The sequence below is a fragment of the Eulemur rufifrons genome, chromosome 14 (assembly GCF_041146395.1).
Source record: "Eulemur rufifrons isolate Redbay chromosome 14, OSU_ERuf_1, whole genome shotgun sequence".
In the NCBI taxonomy this organism is placed as follows: domain Eukaryota; kingdom Metazoa; phylum Chordata; class Mammalia; order Primates; family Lemuridae; genus Eulemur; species Eulemur rufifrons.
This window is the reverse complement of record NC_090996.1, coordinates 11,766,699-11,782,542: the sequence shown is the minus strand read 5'-3', so window position 1 is coordinate 11,782,542 and position 15,844 is coordinate 11,766,699.

Sequence of the window (15,844 nt, the reverse complement as noted above, 5' to 3'; positions counted from 1 at the left end):
GGCTGGTCCTGGGTGACCTTGACGGCCAGCCCAGGGAACCTCCAGGAATGTCATTCAGAGTTTCTGAACAGATCATCCAGGTTCCCTTTAGGTGACGCGACATCTGCTATGCTCAGGTGTGCGGCGGTTCACAGGAGATGCTCACCTGGTCTCCCCGGCATCTTCCCCTTTCTCTTGACAATGACCTTGATTTGCACACAGACATGACCCTGAGACAGGTGAGAGCCCTTCTGGCCTCTTAAAATGCTGCTTGGAGGAAACTGATTCCACTGTGTCTCTGGCGAGGAGGAGAGAAGGTGGCCAATGTCAGGTCCAAGCTCAGAGGTCTAACCTCATCACCAGGTCTCTGGGGTGGACCAGTGACAGACCTAGGACTCAACGCAGGCCCTCAAGGTGTGAGGAGGAGTTTGCCAGGTGCTGCTATTTCGAGGGATATTTTGAAAGTGTCTGTCCTCTCTTTCTCTCTCTCTCTCTCTCTCTGCTCACCTGTATTCAGCTCACTCAAAGTCACAGAAGCAGAGAGTTCAGTGGTGGTTGCCAGGGCATTGGGGGAGGAGGAAATGGGGAGATGTTGATCCAAGGGCACAAAGTTTCAGGATGCAAGATGAATGAGTTCCAGAGAGCTAGCAGACAGCGTGGGGACTGTAAGCTGACAACGCTGTACTGTATACCTGAAATCTGCTACAGAGGTAGGTCCCAAGTGTTCTCAGCACAGGAGGAAAAGGCAGCGGTGACAGTGTGAGCTGGTGGGTATGCTAATTAGCATTATCATGGTGATCATTTCACAATGCATGCGTATATCAAAACACCAGGTCGTGCTCCTTAAATATATACAACGTTTGTTTGTCAATTATACCTCAATAAAGCTGGAGGGGAAAAGAAGCCCATGTTGCAGGTTGGGGTCTCTGGAAGCAGATGCCAAATGGAGTTTGGGGAACGAGTCACTCATCTGGGAGCAGCACCTGTGGGAGGAAGGAGTCAGGAGCAGGACTGGGCTGGGGGACACGCGGAATTACAACCACAGGCCCAGCAGAGCCTTGGCTGCCCCACAGAATGTCTCACATCAGACTGACACGGCCAGACCTCTATGGCCTCCTTCAGTCACCAGATACAGGCAAAGGCTGCGAGGTGAATGACCCGGGGCAAGGCATAGCCCATTGCCCTGGACTGGGGATGTCCAATCCAAATCAATTGTGGGACTCGAAGCAAGTTGGAACACAAGCCATCTCATACCACTTCTGGACTTTGTGGGTACAGATGTGAGGCCTGGAACTTCTGCAGCTGTTTTGCAACCATGAGGGAATAGCCTGAGGCAAATACCCTGTCTCACACACACACACACACACACACACACACCCTGCCAATTCTTTCCAAACCCAACCGACTTGCTACACGGACCAGATACACATAACAGGAAACCCAATGCCAACTGGTGCAAACAGAAAAGGGGATTTATTGTCTTAGGAATCTGGAAGTACTAAAAGTAGGTGGGCATCAGGATGTGTTTGATTCAGCAACTCAATAATATGTATACAATATAATATCTCTCATCTTAGTAGCATATATAGTAAAATTTATAAAATGTCAGATGGTAATTGTATTAGTCAGGGTTCGCTAGAGAAACAGAACTAATAGGATACATACAGGTAGAGGGAACAGCAAGTGCCAAGACACCAAGGTGGGACATTCTCAGAGTAACTTGGGGTAGGCAGGGCCTGTGGGTCAGGAGTCTCCAAGGCAATGTGGGGAGGGGTGAGGCAGGAGTGGTCTCCCAGGCTGCAGCTTCTGTGGCCTGGATGGTGAGGACTTCAATTTCATTCTAGACTCATGGAAAGCTGCCGGAGGTTTGGTCAAGACCATGATGTCGTCTGACTTGGCTTTAACAGGAGCACCCTGGCTACTGCGGGAACAGGCTGTTGGGGCCCAGGGAGAAGGCAAGGAGGCCCAGGAGCCTGTTCTAGTGATTCGGGAGGGAAGCCGTGGGGGCCGAGCCCAGGCTGGTGGCAGTGGAGGTGGTGAGAAGGGGTTGGATTCTGGGTTTGTTCTGAAAGTAGAAGTGACAGGGGTTCCCGGCAGATTGGCCGTGGGTGCAAGAGGAGGAGAGGCATGAGGATGACTCAGGGTTTGGGCCTGAGCCCAGGGGATGGTGATGCCATTTGCTGAGATGGAGCACGGGGAGGGGGGATTGGGGGATGCATCGTGCTCAGGTTTAGATGTCGGAGCTGGAGGCATCCATGGACCCAGGTGGAGGTGTGCACGGGTGTGCGCGTGAGTCTGGAGTTTGAAGAGTGGTCAGGGTTGGGGACAGGAGGGTGGCAGGCCCAGGTGTAGAGGCTGAATTTAAGCCCTAAGATCACCCCAGGAGCAGAGGGCAGGCTGCCGGGCCTGAACACTCCCGGGTCAGAGGTCAGGAGAGGAGCGGGAACCGAGCAGCAGTGGCCGGTAACAGGAAGTAACTGCAGAGTGCAGAGTCCTGGGAAACAAGCGTTGGTGGCATCTTGGGAAGGAGGCAGACCCCACCCCCTGCCCACACCTGACTGGACGGCATAGCGCATTGAATAGAGTCCCCCCAAATTCACGCCCACCTGGAACCTCAGACTGAGACCTTCCTTGGAAACAGGACATTTGCAGGTGAAGTTAATTAAGGTAAAGTCATGCTGGATTAGGGTGAGCCCTATTCACAGGTGTCCCTGTGAAAGGAGGAGCGGACACACTGAGAGACACAGGAGCCAGGAAGAGGCAGGAAGGACCCTCCCCTTGAGCCTTCACGGGGAGTGTGGCCCCACTGACACCTCAATGTCAGCCTTCTGGCCTCCCGAGCTGTGAGCCAATACATCCCTGTTTTAAGCCACCCAATTTTCGGTACTCAGCCGGGGCAGCCCAGCAAACTAACACAGACGGCCACTTGGAGCCCCCTCGGCCTCCCCAGCCTGCCCCAGAGAGCATCCTTAGCCAGGGGGTCAGGACTCTGACCCCACGCTGCCTGGTCCCCTCTGTCCCCACCTTCCAACCCCAATCCTGAGCCATCAGAGCCGGGACACTGGTGACTATCCGGGGGCAGCCCCTAAATGTGACTACTATGGCCAGGGGGCTGGGGTGAGAGTCCCGCCCTGTTGCTTTTCAACAAGTGCCTCTGTTGAAACAAGGAACCTTATTTCCTTACCTGACACGTGGCAGCGATGGCGTCCCGGAAGTACGTGAGTGGAATTCACACGCAGAGGCCTAGGGGCCTCTTCTATTGACCAGCAGTGATCACTTCCCTCCACTCCTGGCTCAGAGGCGGGACTCGGGGGGAGCTGGACTTGTGGCACTCACAGGGGACACAACACCTCACCCTCTTAAGGCAAAATACAGGGTGCCCAGAAAAATCTGAATTTTGGATAAATGACAAATAATGTTTTAGTATAAGTATGTTCCAAGTATTGCATGGGACATACTTATACTAAAAACTATTCGTTTATCTGAATTCAGATTTAACCAGGCCCCTGTATGTTTATTTTCGGGATCTGGCAGCCCCACCCACCCCTCCACGTGCCCGGTCCACCTAGGATTGCTGGCCGGGTCCAAGACAGTCTTCCAAAGAGGCCACAGGACGGCCGCTGGGCTCCAGATGACGCGAGTCACGCCCTCGCCCGCTCTGCCTGTCTCCACCCCCACGACTCGGTTCCTCGTCCTCCATGTGCGGAAAGCTCCTTCCTGCCCCACCTACGTCTCCCCATATGAAGAATCAATAACCATTTCGGGGAGAAAGTACAGTTGTCATGGAAAAAAATGAAGTGAATTCAGAGTTCATTAGAAAAGTTTATCAAATTGTCCGGCTGTGTCTTGCTGCCTCTGGGAGCCATGTGGCCACCCGATCCACGCGGGTCCAGGTGGCAAGTGTTTGGGGAGGGGGGCTGGCGGCTTCCCTGAGGTCACAGCACGGAGATGCCAGGTGACGGGGCAGGAGGTCACGGGGCTCTGGGAATATATCACCCCACGTCTGGGCAGAGGCAGCTTGGGCTGGGACCACCCACCGACACACTCCATTCCCTGGAGCTGCTCGCAGCCACAGGGAGGAACCCAGGGCCGCTGTTGGTGGAGCAAGGTCTGCACTTCTTAGGCTCATGCTCTGTGCCGGCCACCATGCCAGGCAGCAGCCAGCCGGACAAGGTCCCCGGCCTCACGGGGCTGATAGTCTAGGCGGGGAGAGGCGGTCAACAAAGAAGCAAGGACTTGCAGAGTGACCGCCTTCCCTAGCGGTGAGATGTGCACAGCCAGGAAGTGCATAGACAATGGGGTGCCCGTGAGGCCAGGGCCAGCAGATTTTGAGGTTTATGGGCCTCGAGTTCCATCTTCCCTTCCCAATGGCAATGGGTGCCATAAATATGACAGAGCAGGAGATGTGGCACTGAGAGCTCAAGGGGAAGCCTTCAAGAAAAAGGCTCTCTGAGAAGGTGACATTTTAGCTGAGATCTAAAAGGCAAGGGGGAGCCAGCCACGCAAAATCTGCAAGGAGCATGTGCAAAGGCCCTGGGGTTTGGACAAGCCCGGATGATCTGGGGGAGGGGAAAGGTCTCCGTGTGGGGGACATAGTGAGGGATGGGTGATGAGAGTCTCAGGGCCGTGTGGGGCCCAGGTCATGCAGGGCCTTGTGTATTTTCTGGGCATTTTTCTTTTATTTGAAAAGAGATGAGAAGCCATTGTAGGCTTTTCCGCAAAGGCTTGATGTGATCTGATTTTTAAAAGGACCCCTGAGGCTGCTGCGTGCAGAATGGATTGAAGGGGGCAAGGTGGCAGCACGGGGACCACCAAACAGGTGTCCAGGTGAGAGGTGATGAGGCCAATGACCCCCTCCCCTACCAGGCACGGGGCTTGGTGCTTTCAATGGATACTCCCCAAACCTCGGGGGGTGTGATTCCATTTTCCAGATTTGGAAGCCGAGGCTCAGAGAAGGTGAGTGAATGGTCCGTAATGGACAGTGAGGCCCCGAATGTGAGTCCAGCCCCGTGTCCTCGCCACAATAATTGCTTTCTTCCTCTCTTTCAACAAAGTGGCAGCACCATCCGAGCTGTCAGCGACTTTTCAGATTCCTGCAGGAGACGTAGTTAGGGGCACTGCCCTTCTGTTCCCTGCTCTCCTGACTTAAAATACCTGGATTTCTGCTCCAGGACTTCCTCCTTCCCTGTGTCTGAGGTGGGCCCTGGTCGACCTGAGTCACTCCACTAAATTCTGCTGGTCCAGCCACAAGGGTTGTGACCCTCTTGGGCCAGTGAGGTGCAAGGGGAGGTTCTATGGGGGGTTGGGTTGTGGGAAATGAAGCCCTGATGCAATGGCAGCCACTTTGTGACCATGAGGAAAGCCAGCCTTGGTGAGGCAGAGCAGAGAGATAGAAGAAACCAGGTCCTTGGTGCTGTCGAACAGCTGAATTGAACCTGAATTTAAAGTCCGCCCCCTCGGGGCTTTTTGAATTGTGAACTGATAAAACCCCTCTTTATTTAAGGAAATGTGAATGCGGTTTCTGTTCCTCACAATGTAAAGAGCTCTAACAGATACAGTCCTTCAGTTCAGCTTTTTCCCCAGAGGAAGGACCCGAGTCCCCCTGTGGGGAGCATTTGCCCGAGGTCTCCCAGCAGGTCTGTGGCTCCCAGGCCAGAGCTGCCTGTGGGTCCAGCGTCTGTCCACTGAGCATCACACACACAGGGACCAGTTCACACTTGCCCTTCTCACATTCAACGGTGTGCCTGACTCCTGAACTCCTTGGGGAGGAGGCCACCGCTGGGTGACAGGCATCACGTGCTGCTGGCCCAGGGCCCTGTCTATAGCCTGGGCTCTCTGAGTGGCCTGGGGCCCCACGGTCTGGGAGGATGTCTGTTTGGAACCAGGACACAAAGGAGTCTCATGTAGCTCGTTTCTGCTCTGGCCCTAGCAGGCCACCTCGGGCAGGGCAGGAGCTGGGGAGTGGGGATGAGGAAGGGCAGACCCCATGGGGAACGCAGGGTCCCCCAGGAAACGGGTGCACCCTGTCCTGGGATTGTTGGAGAGATGTTTAAAGGAAGGGGCTATTTACAGAGGTGGGGGCAGGATTGGGGAACCCGCAAAGGCAGGACAGTTCTCTGGGTGGCCTTGGATCATCTCAGGTCTCTGCCCCACCCCCTACTCCTCTCTTGCTTGAAGTTCTCAAGAACAACCATAGAATGTGCTGGAAATGCAACATCCTTAGATAAGGAGGAACCAGCCAGAACAGCCCAGGCTCCGTCCCATTTCCCCCCCAGAAACAGGATGTCCTTCAAGGCTTTTGTCCAGCAACTAGTGTGGCCCCCAGGGTATAAAACCCCAGGTCGGATGCTTTTGGGGATGAAAGTGGGGCACCCACAGATGAGACTCCATCCGCCCCGGGCAGCTTTCCTGAGCCTCGGGGGACCGGCTCTCAGTGAACCCCAGGCTTCTGTCATCTCCTGCTGCCCGTCTGTGAGTCATAGACCCACCCCCTGAAACTGTCATGCGTGGGCGTGTGTCTCACCGGACTCGGACTGGCTGGGAAGCAGCGCGCAGGCGTGGGAGGCAGTTATGACCCCTGGGCCTGACCACGCAGGGTGTTAGCAGAGCCCAGGACGGGTGTGGGGCTGCCCAGCAGGAACTGTAGCTTCCAGAACCACAGCAAAGCTGGGAGGGAGCAGGGCCACCGGCAGGGGGGTGGGAACATCCTGACCTCTGTCCTCCAGCCTCCGACCCGCAGCTGCCCTCTGGGGGAGCCAGCTATTGCCACCAAAATGCTGGTCACAAACAACCCCAGTATTCAGTGTCTTAAATAACAATCACTTATTCTGACAGGTGCCTGGGTCGCAGGGCCAGCTCAGTGCCATGTGGCTCACGTGCCGCTCTGTGGCCCAGGCTGCGTTCTTCTTGTGCCAGTGCAGAAGCACAGAAGGCAGCTCAGCCGTGCCAGCACGTGTCCAGCCCCTGACACCTCGTGTCCGTTAATACCCCATTGATCAGAGCAAGCCGCGTGGCCAAGCCCTAATTCGGCAGGTGGGGAGGTCCCCGCAACCGGCCACCAAGCCATGGCAAGGGTGCGGATGTGCATTTCTACTGCAGGGGACTGCAGAATCATGACCGATGGGGCAGTGTCCCCACAGAGGGTGGCGCAGTCTACAGGGCCGGGCTCGGAAGCCCAGGGAAGGGGGGAGGGGGGAGGGTATGAGGCAGGAAGTACAGCAGGCCCCGAGCGGGCTGCACCCTCATCTCACCGCCTCCCTGCCCGGCTGTCTACACACGGACTCGGCATCGGATGCTCTCAGCACCCCTGGTCAGAGGCCGGGAAGGGTTAACCGGAGCAGTGCATGGAATCACAGTCAGAGAGAGACTTTTTCAAAGACCTGATAAATAAATTACCGCTCATGTTTAATTCAAAGGCCCCGCAGCCTGCAGAGAACACAGGGAAGAGGCGATCTTTCAATTAAAGCAGCTCCGAGGGGCTTCTCCCCGCTCCCCTGGGACCTTCCGGCCTCCCCTCTCCGGCCTGCGTGATCCCACGGTGTCCCCGGGAGTGGCTTGGAATAAACTGCTGACTCCTCATCCGGGCCGGTGTCCAGCCTCAGCCCCTGGGGCCTCCTCTTCCCTCATCCCACTGGCCACAAGTCCCCCTCCTGGGGGCCATTTTTCTACCAGAATCCAGTTTCCTTTTCTCCATAGCTCATTGTCATTCTGTTTGTAGAGGTGTCACTTGCTTCTCCTCCGTGTGAGCAGAAACCGGGCGCAAATTACTCCCTGCCGGGTCCCCAGCACAGAGCAGGTGCTCAACAGATATCTGTGGGTGGGGCTCGGAGGACAAGAGTGTCTCCCCAGACGCCCTTTCTTGTCCAGGCTAAATACCCCCAGGCCTCCTCTGGGGCAGGAGGCTGAGCTCCAGGTTGGCCCCGTGTAGTTCTCTGAGCAGAGAGTTTCTGAGAAACAGCAAAAAGGCCAGGGGAGCGTGTGACTCACATTTACAAGGGACCGCAGCAGGCCAGTCCTGCACTGAGGGCTTTGTATGCACGAACTGTCTCCTAGGATCTGCACCAGAACCCATTTTACAGATGAGCAAACCAAGGCGCATGGAGATAAAGGACCATCCGAAGCGTGACAGAGGCAGCATCTGACCCCAGGCCTAGTGCTTCTGATCGGACAGGCTGAGTCACCCTTCCGGAAGGTGAGAGTTTTTTATAACCACACAGACTTGCGAAGTGTGAGCTATCACACACCTCAGCAGCCCCGCTACAGAAATCCCAAGTGGCAAAAATCAGGCCCGGTGATAAAAGAAAGATCAACTCTTCTCCCTGTGGGAGAGATCAAAATAAGTTCTCAATCAATATTTTGGACGTGAAACCAGTTCTTTAGTACTTGCCAAAAAAGTGGGCATGTTCCCGGGGTGGCATTCACTTTATGAGCAGGTCTAGGCGCCAGCATTCCGCACACTTTATGTGATTTAATCCTCCCAGCCGTGTCGTGTGGTTAGTATTTTTAATCTCCATTTTCCCTGTAAGAAAACTGAGGCTCCAAAAGATTCAGAAACTCCATGACCCTGCTAGGGAGCATCGGAGGCAGGAATCGAACCCCTGACCTCAGAATCATGCTCTTTCCACTGTAGCACAACAATTATAACCGTCATCATCAACATTTAACGAGCACTCACCATGCGCTGGGCAGGGTGTTGAACACTTACACGTGGGTCCCAATTACAACCCTCGAAGGCAAATGCTATTTTTATTCCCATTTTAAAGATGAGGAGATTGAGGTCCAGGGGGATAAGGAACTGCTGTAAAATGAAGGTTTTGTTATCACTCAGGTGTGGCGAGGCCAACAGATCAGGACAAGGTTGTCATTGAAAAGGTAGTTTGTCACTCACAGATCCCAGAGGAAGGGGACATGCCATGCCATACAGGGCCACTCGGGGCCACACGGGGAAGCGCCGGCGTCAGGAAGGAGGCAGAGGGAGAGGGAGAAATGTGAGCAAGAGCCTCTGTTGTGGTTTCCTCAGGAAGAAACAGACAGGCAGGGTAAGCAGCCTTAGGAATGGTTATTTTGAATAATGTCAGCAGGCTCTGGGGCACAGGGGCTGTCCCTAGTTGTCTGGTGCCCGGCCCTGGGGGGATGAGGGCAGGTGGATAGTGGCCAGGGTGTGAGATGGTGGCGTGAGGGCTCTGGACAGGTAGGTTTGCATTTGAAAGTCACACTTTGAGCTGAGTCCTCGGCTACCCTTGGGGATGGGCTAGTCCTGGGCGGGGCAGTCTCTCCGGGGTCAGCCAGGCTCTGAGATGTCAAAGCATCTGAAACACATGGCTAATACGGGAACGCACCCAGTGCCACTCAGGACGGGACTCGAACTCTAGATGAGCTCGTCTCAGAGCCCTCCCTCTTAGCCACTAGAGGACGGGATGTCCTCTCTGCAGCAAGACACTTGCTAATGCAACAGGAGAAGAACTCGGGTAGAAGTTACTGCAAACTCAGTGTTATGAACAGAGATGAGGCTGGGACACCGGCTGCAGGTGGGACCAGGGCGGGAGCCAGGAAGGCTGTTTGTGGCTTTCTCCAGCCAGATGAAGAGTCCAGAAAGGGCTGTTCCATGCTGGCATCCCTGTCCCTTCTATTGTTATTTCAATCTGGGACAAAACCAGCAGCACCTGAGGGAAATTTGAATCCCCCATCACAAAGAGGCCAAACCGGCCTGTAATCCTAGCACTCTGGGAGGCCGAGGTGGGCGGATCGTTTGAGCTCAGGAGTTCGAGACCAGCCTGAGCAAGAGCGAGACCCCACCTCTACTAAAAATAGAAAGAAATTATATGGACAGCTAAAAATATATATAGAAAAAATTAGCCGGGCATGGTGGCGCATGCCTGTAGTCCCAGCTACTCGGGAGGCTGAGACAGGAGGATCGCTTGAGCTCAGGAGTTTGAGGTTGCTGTGAGCTAGGCTGACGCCACGGCACTCACTCTAGCCTGGGCAACAGAGTGAGACTCTGTCTCAAAAAAAAAAAAAAAAAAAAAAAGAGGCCAAACCGGATCCAACAGTCCCCACAGCGAGGCTGGGCCACATCTCCATTGTGTTCCGACAGGGAGAGCCCCGTTCGTGATCCGCATTATCGGGGACAGGCAGCTGGACGGGGAAGCACAGCCCAGACTAAAACTGCAACATCTGCTGGAAACTCCCAGGAGAAAAGTTCTCCTTTTGTCGCATATTAAGTCATTAAAGCAGCAGAAAAGGGAAAAGGGACTTTAATTTCCCTACCATATGTGGACAATATTTTAATGCCAAGGCACCCGGGGACGCGGTCCCCGACTTCAGCGGGCAGGCGCGGGAGGAGCGCGAGGCACGGAGGGGTGGCCGTTCACCTGAGCCAAGTCTTTCCCTGCACGGAGGATTTCGGAGCCGGGGCTGGGTCTGCTCAACGCCGTGTTCCTGGTTCTTCGCTGTCCCCCGGGACCTAGCCTCACTTAGAGCCCCAGAGGACAATATTAGGGTTTCGGACTTGCGCCTAATTCATTGTCCAAGAGCACTTTTGAGGCCACAGTCATTTCTGTGAACCTGCTGCCAAGCTCCTGGGCCACTGAGGTAGGGACTCCTCAGCTGTCCGACCTGGTGGCAGGCCACCTGGGTGCTGCTCAGTGTCTGCCTAGATCTCCACTAGTGGTCTTCTGGAAGGAGAGTAGGCTCTGGGTCCAGCCTGAACACCTGCTCCAACTGCTACAATGGCCCATGTGACTTTAGTCAAGAGACTTGGTGTCCCCGGGCCTCAGTGTCCTCATCTGTAAAATGGGAGCAGTGAAGTGTACTCCTGGGCGTGAGGTCTAAAGCCAATGTTGGCATCTGCCCATGCTGGGCATGTCCCCTGCTGGGAGGCAGGGTCGGGGTGGCACCTGGTCCTTCGCCTTCCGATTAGTAACTAGTGATACTGACGATGCCCTTTCTTCCCTTCCTGCTGTGCTCGTCCGGAGGTCAGGGCTGGAAAGAGGATGTGGCAGCGTTGTGCGAGCTGGTGCATGAAGGGGACTTTCACCCTGGCACGCGGCCCCCTCCTTACAGGGCCTTTGGGCCAGGCTGCTTCTAATACCTGACAAGGGCACCACGAAGCCTCTGCACTTCTCAGGGTGACAATGCTGCAAACCTGGAAAAGCAACTGCCTCATGTCTGTGTGTCTGTGTAGGGGGCACATGGCCCAGTGAGCTCTTGCCTCTGCCCTCCCCCTTCCCCCAGCTCCCTGGCAGAGACAGGACATCCCTGTTGCTCCACCTCTGCCCTGAGCTGGACAGCAGACTCTGCCCGCTGGGTTTGGGCATCCACAAGAGCCTCACCAGGCCATGCTCTCACAGACCACGCTGGCCCTCGGCAAAGTCTCTTTGCTTCGTGTGCATTGGCCCCTGCTGTAGCCGATGCCTTTTGTGTGCCTGAGGGGCCCTCCTGAGAGGCTTAGAACCAGCATCTTCCCTCCAACGTGTCCTCAACTCTCCCTCTTAGGAAAAGAGGATCATTTTTTCCCACCTTGGGAACAAAAGTGTTAAAGTTTCATTCTCAATTGTAGCAACCACCGCAGCCACGACTGCGGCTCTCGATTACAAGTTTATTGAATAGTTTACCTGTAAGAGTGTATCGATTAGGTTAAGCGAGGCTCTGCTACAGTAACAAACAACCCCCAACTCACGTGGCTTTTGCCCAGTTGGTGTTTATTTGTTGTTCACGCAAATTCTGCTGCTGGTCTGGGTGAATATGCAGGACGGCCGTCCTCTGTGTGTTGTCCCAACAATCCACACATCTGTGCCTGACTTCAAGGGAGGAGGGAGGCGTAGTGATCCCTGGATCTACACGGAGAAGAAAGCTGAATGGAGGGGGATGGGCCCAACACCTCCCACAGCTGGTAATAGTAGTCACAGCACACTCACAGTGGCTGGCGGCCTCCGTGCTGTATTGAGCACTGCACACGTGTTAACTCATTCGGTCCCCACAGCAGTCTTAAGAGGTAGGCGTTATGTTCACACCAATTTTATAGAAGATGAAACTGAAGTTCAGAGAAATGAAGTGATTTGCCTGGGGTCTGCACAGCCACCCAGCAGGTGCCACCTCCATGGGAACTACATTGATAGGGACAAAGGGAACAGCTCCGAGCCTCTTGGCTTCCCCCAGAGCTGGCCAGGACTACACTACAGCATTCTTTTTACTGAGTAATTTGCCAGATTTGCCCGATGCCTATTGAGCACAGGTATGGCAGAGAGTATGGTACTGCCTCAGTTTCCCCAATGTGGCAGAGGCACAATGATGAAAGGACGCCAAGAGGGCACAAACTAAAACCAGGACAAGATGTATAGGCTGACTGTCCTCCACACAGGGGCCCTCCAACCGTCCCTTGGGAAGTGGCTACTCTGCATGGACCTCAAAAGCGTGAAGTGATGCCGCCTGTCCACTGGAGAAATGCTAGTCTCCATCCTTGAAACTCCCTGGACACTCCAGTGGTGTTTGTGAGTCAGCATCCTTGGTTTCTGCCAGATTGAGACTCATTCTAATGCTGTTTCCCAGGGCCTGGCTCAAACCCTTCTGGTTGACGGGCTGCCTTGAAATTGGGTAACACCATAGACGTTGGAGCTCAGGTCTCAGGTATGATGATGTTTGCCTATGAGAAACTGAAAACCCAACAAAGGGTGTACTAAATAAGTAAGAAGCTTATTTGCTGCATGAAAGTATGATCTTAGGAAAGGCAGTCCACTGATGTCATCAAAAACTCAGATTACTTCTACCTTTCTGCTCTACCATCCTTGGAATGTGGATTTGACCTCATGACCACAAAGTGGCTGCTGTGCCTCCAGGTATCATGCCTCCATTCCAGGCAGAATAAAGGAAGAAATTTGACTGGCTGAATCTGCTCCAAGAGCCTCTGCCTGATCCTATTTGCTTACATCTTGATGGCCCAAACTGTTCACTTGGCCACATTTAACTGCAAGGAAGTCTGGCAAGGTAAGTATTTTAGCTTTCCATTCTCTTTAGAAGAGGAAGCCGAGGGAAAGGGGGCTGGGAATGGCCTTGAGCATCCGATCTTTGCTGTCTGCCAGAGAGAGGCAGATCTGGCAACATCCCTTAGAACGTGACCTTGCACAAAGTATTTACTAGAACTTCAGTTTATTCGGGCGGAAAATGAGGACAGTAACAGTGAATCCTTCCAGTGTTGCGGTGCCTGGAATACTGCAGGTATTTAATAAATGGTAAATCTCATTATAATTATTATAACGGGGGAACAATATTTACATAAAAAGGCACACGAAGGCACAGTTAATGTAGTTCTGGAAAATTACTGAACTATCCCAAATCACACCGAAATTTATTCCAAAAATCCCTGCAGAGGTAGCTTAAGAGTTTTACTGGAAGAGCCCGGAGGTTGAGGAGGGTGGAAACTGCTAGCCTGTTTTTCTTCGGAGCCTGTCAGGGGAGCCCATGAGGGAGGAGAAACTGAGGAGGAGGGAGGTCGACCAGCAAGCTCCCAGGCCACAGCCAGGAGCCCGCGTGAGGCTGAGACTCTGCAGGGGGCTTCACGGAACTGAATGACTCAGACCCACACATGACCGCCCTTCTCCCTGGTGGAACGGGGACCCTAGGGACAGCCACAGCTCCTGCTGTCCTGTGGGGACAGGAACCAAGGAGGGCAGGTAGACAGAGTTCCTGCTGGGGAGAGGCTCCGACCCCTTGTTTATTGGGTCCAGGAGCCTCAGAGAGCCTCAGAGGGGTGTGGGCCACAGGCAGGAAAGGGGACGAGAGGACACTGGGTCCCCAAAGCCGTTCTGGCTGCGGCTTGTCTCTAAGTGGCCCTGTTAGTCCCTGGCCACAGGGAAGTAACGTGGGCATATCCCAGGCTCCCATGGAGGCGGCAGCCGGAGTGGCTCATGGGGCCCGTGCGGTGTCCAGGACAGCACAGGTGCTCTGGAAATAGGTGGGAGATGCCAACCCAAGAGACAGGAGGGTGTCAGAGGCCCCATCACATGGGCTTGCCTCCTGGGGGAGCGTCACTGACCTGGTTCCTCTGCACAGGGGACGTCTGGACCCAGCCTGCCCAGCCCCGGGGAGCCTCAGTCCTGGGCCCCGTTTCTCCTCCAGGTCTCTCACCTCCCAGGAGACTTCATCTGCTTGGGCCTGCCGGGCCGAAAAACACTGCCTAAACCCGGCTGAGGCACCGGCCTGGGGAGCCCAAGGACGTCCCAACCCCTTCCCGCCTGCTCACGCGCTCACCCCCTGTCCGGGACCCTCCCAGCCCGCTCTGCGGCTGGCACACGTAGACTCTCCCACAATGCATTAATTTTCTAATATATGTAAATGCTGTGATGAATAGCATTGAAATTCTTTTTCAAATGCGCCTGAATTAATTCATAGTTGCTCTCCATCCTCCACTGGTTTCTCAGTGCGCTGCCACCACCCTCACTAGGGGGCTGGTATTAGGGAGGGGCCTCACACTGCATACAGTTGCCACCCTCCCCCCGCCGTTAACCCAGCACAGTGACGATCTGTGCGGTGACGACTGTGGGCAGTGCCAGGTCAGCAAGGCAGTTGTGGGGTGGGGAAGGAATAGCTGCTCCAGTTCCAGCCCCTCTCACGTGCGATGTCTGGGCCTTCCAGAAAGAGCTGAGGCTACAAACGGGGATCTTGCTGTCAGATCTGAGGTCTGATTTTTGTTCTGAAAATGAGGTCACTGGGACCTTAGTGGTATCCGCATCATCTGTCCCTGGTGTCAGGATTCCTCCCTGGACCTCGGCTGTTCACCACGCTGCCTGTGATTTGGGGAGCTACTGGCATCTTGGGGGTGAGTGGGGAGCAGGGCAGCTGGTCTGTCATGTACAGTTGTGCAGGTTGTAGACATAAGGTCCTGGGGGGCTCCCTGCATAGGGAGGGTTTCTACAGAGCATTCCCGTGTTCTTGCTATTTTGTGTTTACTTACTTGCTTGTTGTCTGTGAGACAAAGGAACACACGTGAGAGGCCACGTTTGCCAACTAGTTTCCCAAAGCCCCTGACTCTGTGGCCCCCTGCGGCCATCGGGACCGATGCTTTGAAGGCAAAACAGGATAGAGCACGTGGCCCCCGATGTCTGCTGCCTGAGTCACTCTATTCCTTAGGAGATAAATGACCCCAGTCCTCACCTTTTCCCACTCATAAGGTGACATCTACGGGGTTAGTGACTGTGCTTTTGTCATCTATAAGCAGATGTTGTTCTCTTGCACCCAAACTTGGATGTGATTTTACACGTACTGAACCTCCACTGCCTGTAGATACGCCATGAGCCAAAGCGCTGGTTCTGAACCGTCTACTAGAACCTCCCCGAGGGGCCGTTCCCGGGCTCCAGGCCTCAGTCTATAGTCCTTGGTAACACAACTGAATAACATTAACTTTAATTCTTTAAAAGCTTGATTTGCGTTCTTTAGTCGACATGTCTACCCGCCCTGGAGGTCTAAGGGGAGACCCTGCACCCAGTGCCCAGCCGAGGTCAGTCCGTCAACACAGCCACTGTCACCACTGCGTGAGCCACACACGTGGTCTGGATTCTATAGGAGCCACCTGAACACAGTAAAATGAAACAGATAAAAAAAAATTTAATAATATATTTCATTTAACCCAACATACCCAAAATGCTTACCATCCCAACATATAGTCGACGTAAGAATGAGTAATGAAATATTTTCCATTTTTTGGTACTAAATCTTGGAAATCTGGTGTGCATTTTTATACCCACCACACATCTCCACCGAGACCCTGCATTTTCATCAGAAATACTCGATCTGCCTTTAGACCTCATAAAAGTTGCAGTCGGAAAAAACAGCAGATTCGAACAGCTAAGTTGCTCAAAACATCCTCAGGTGT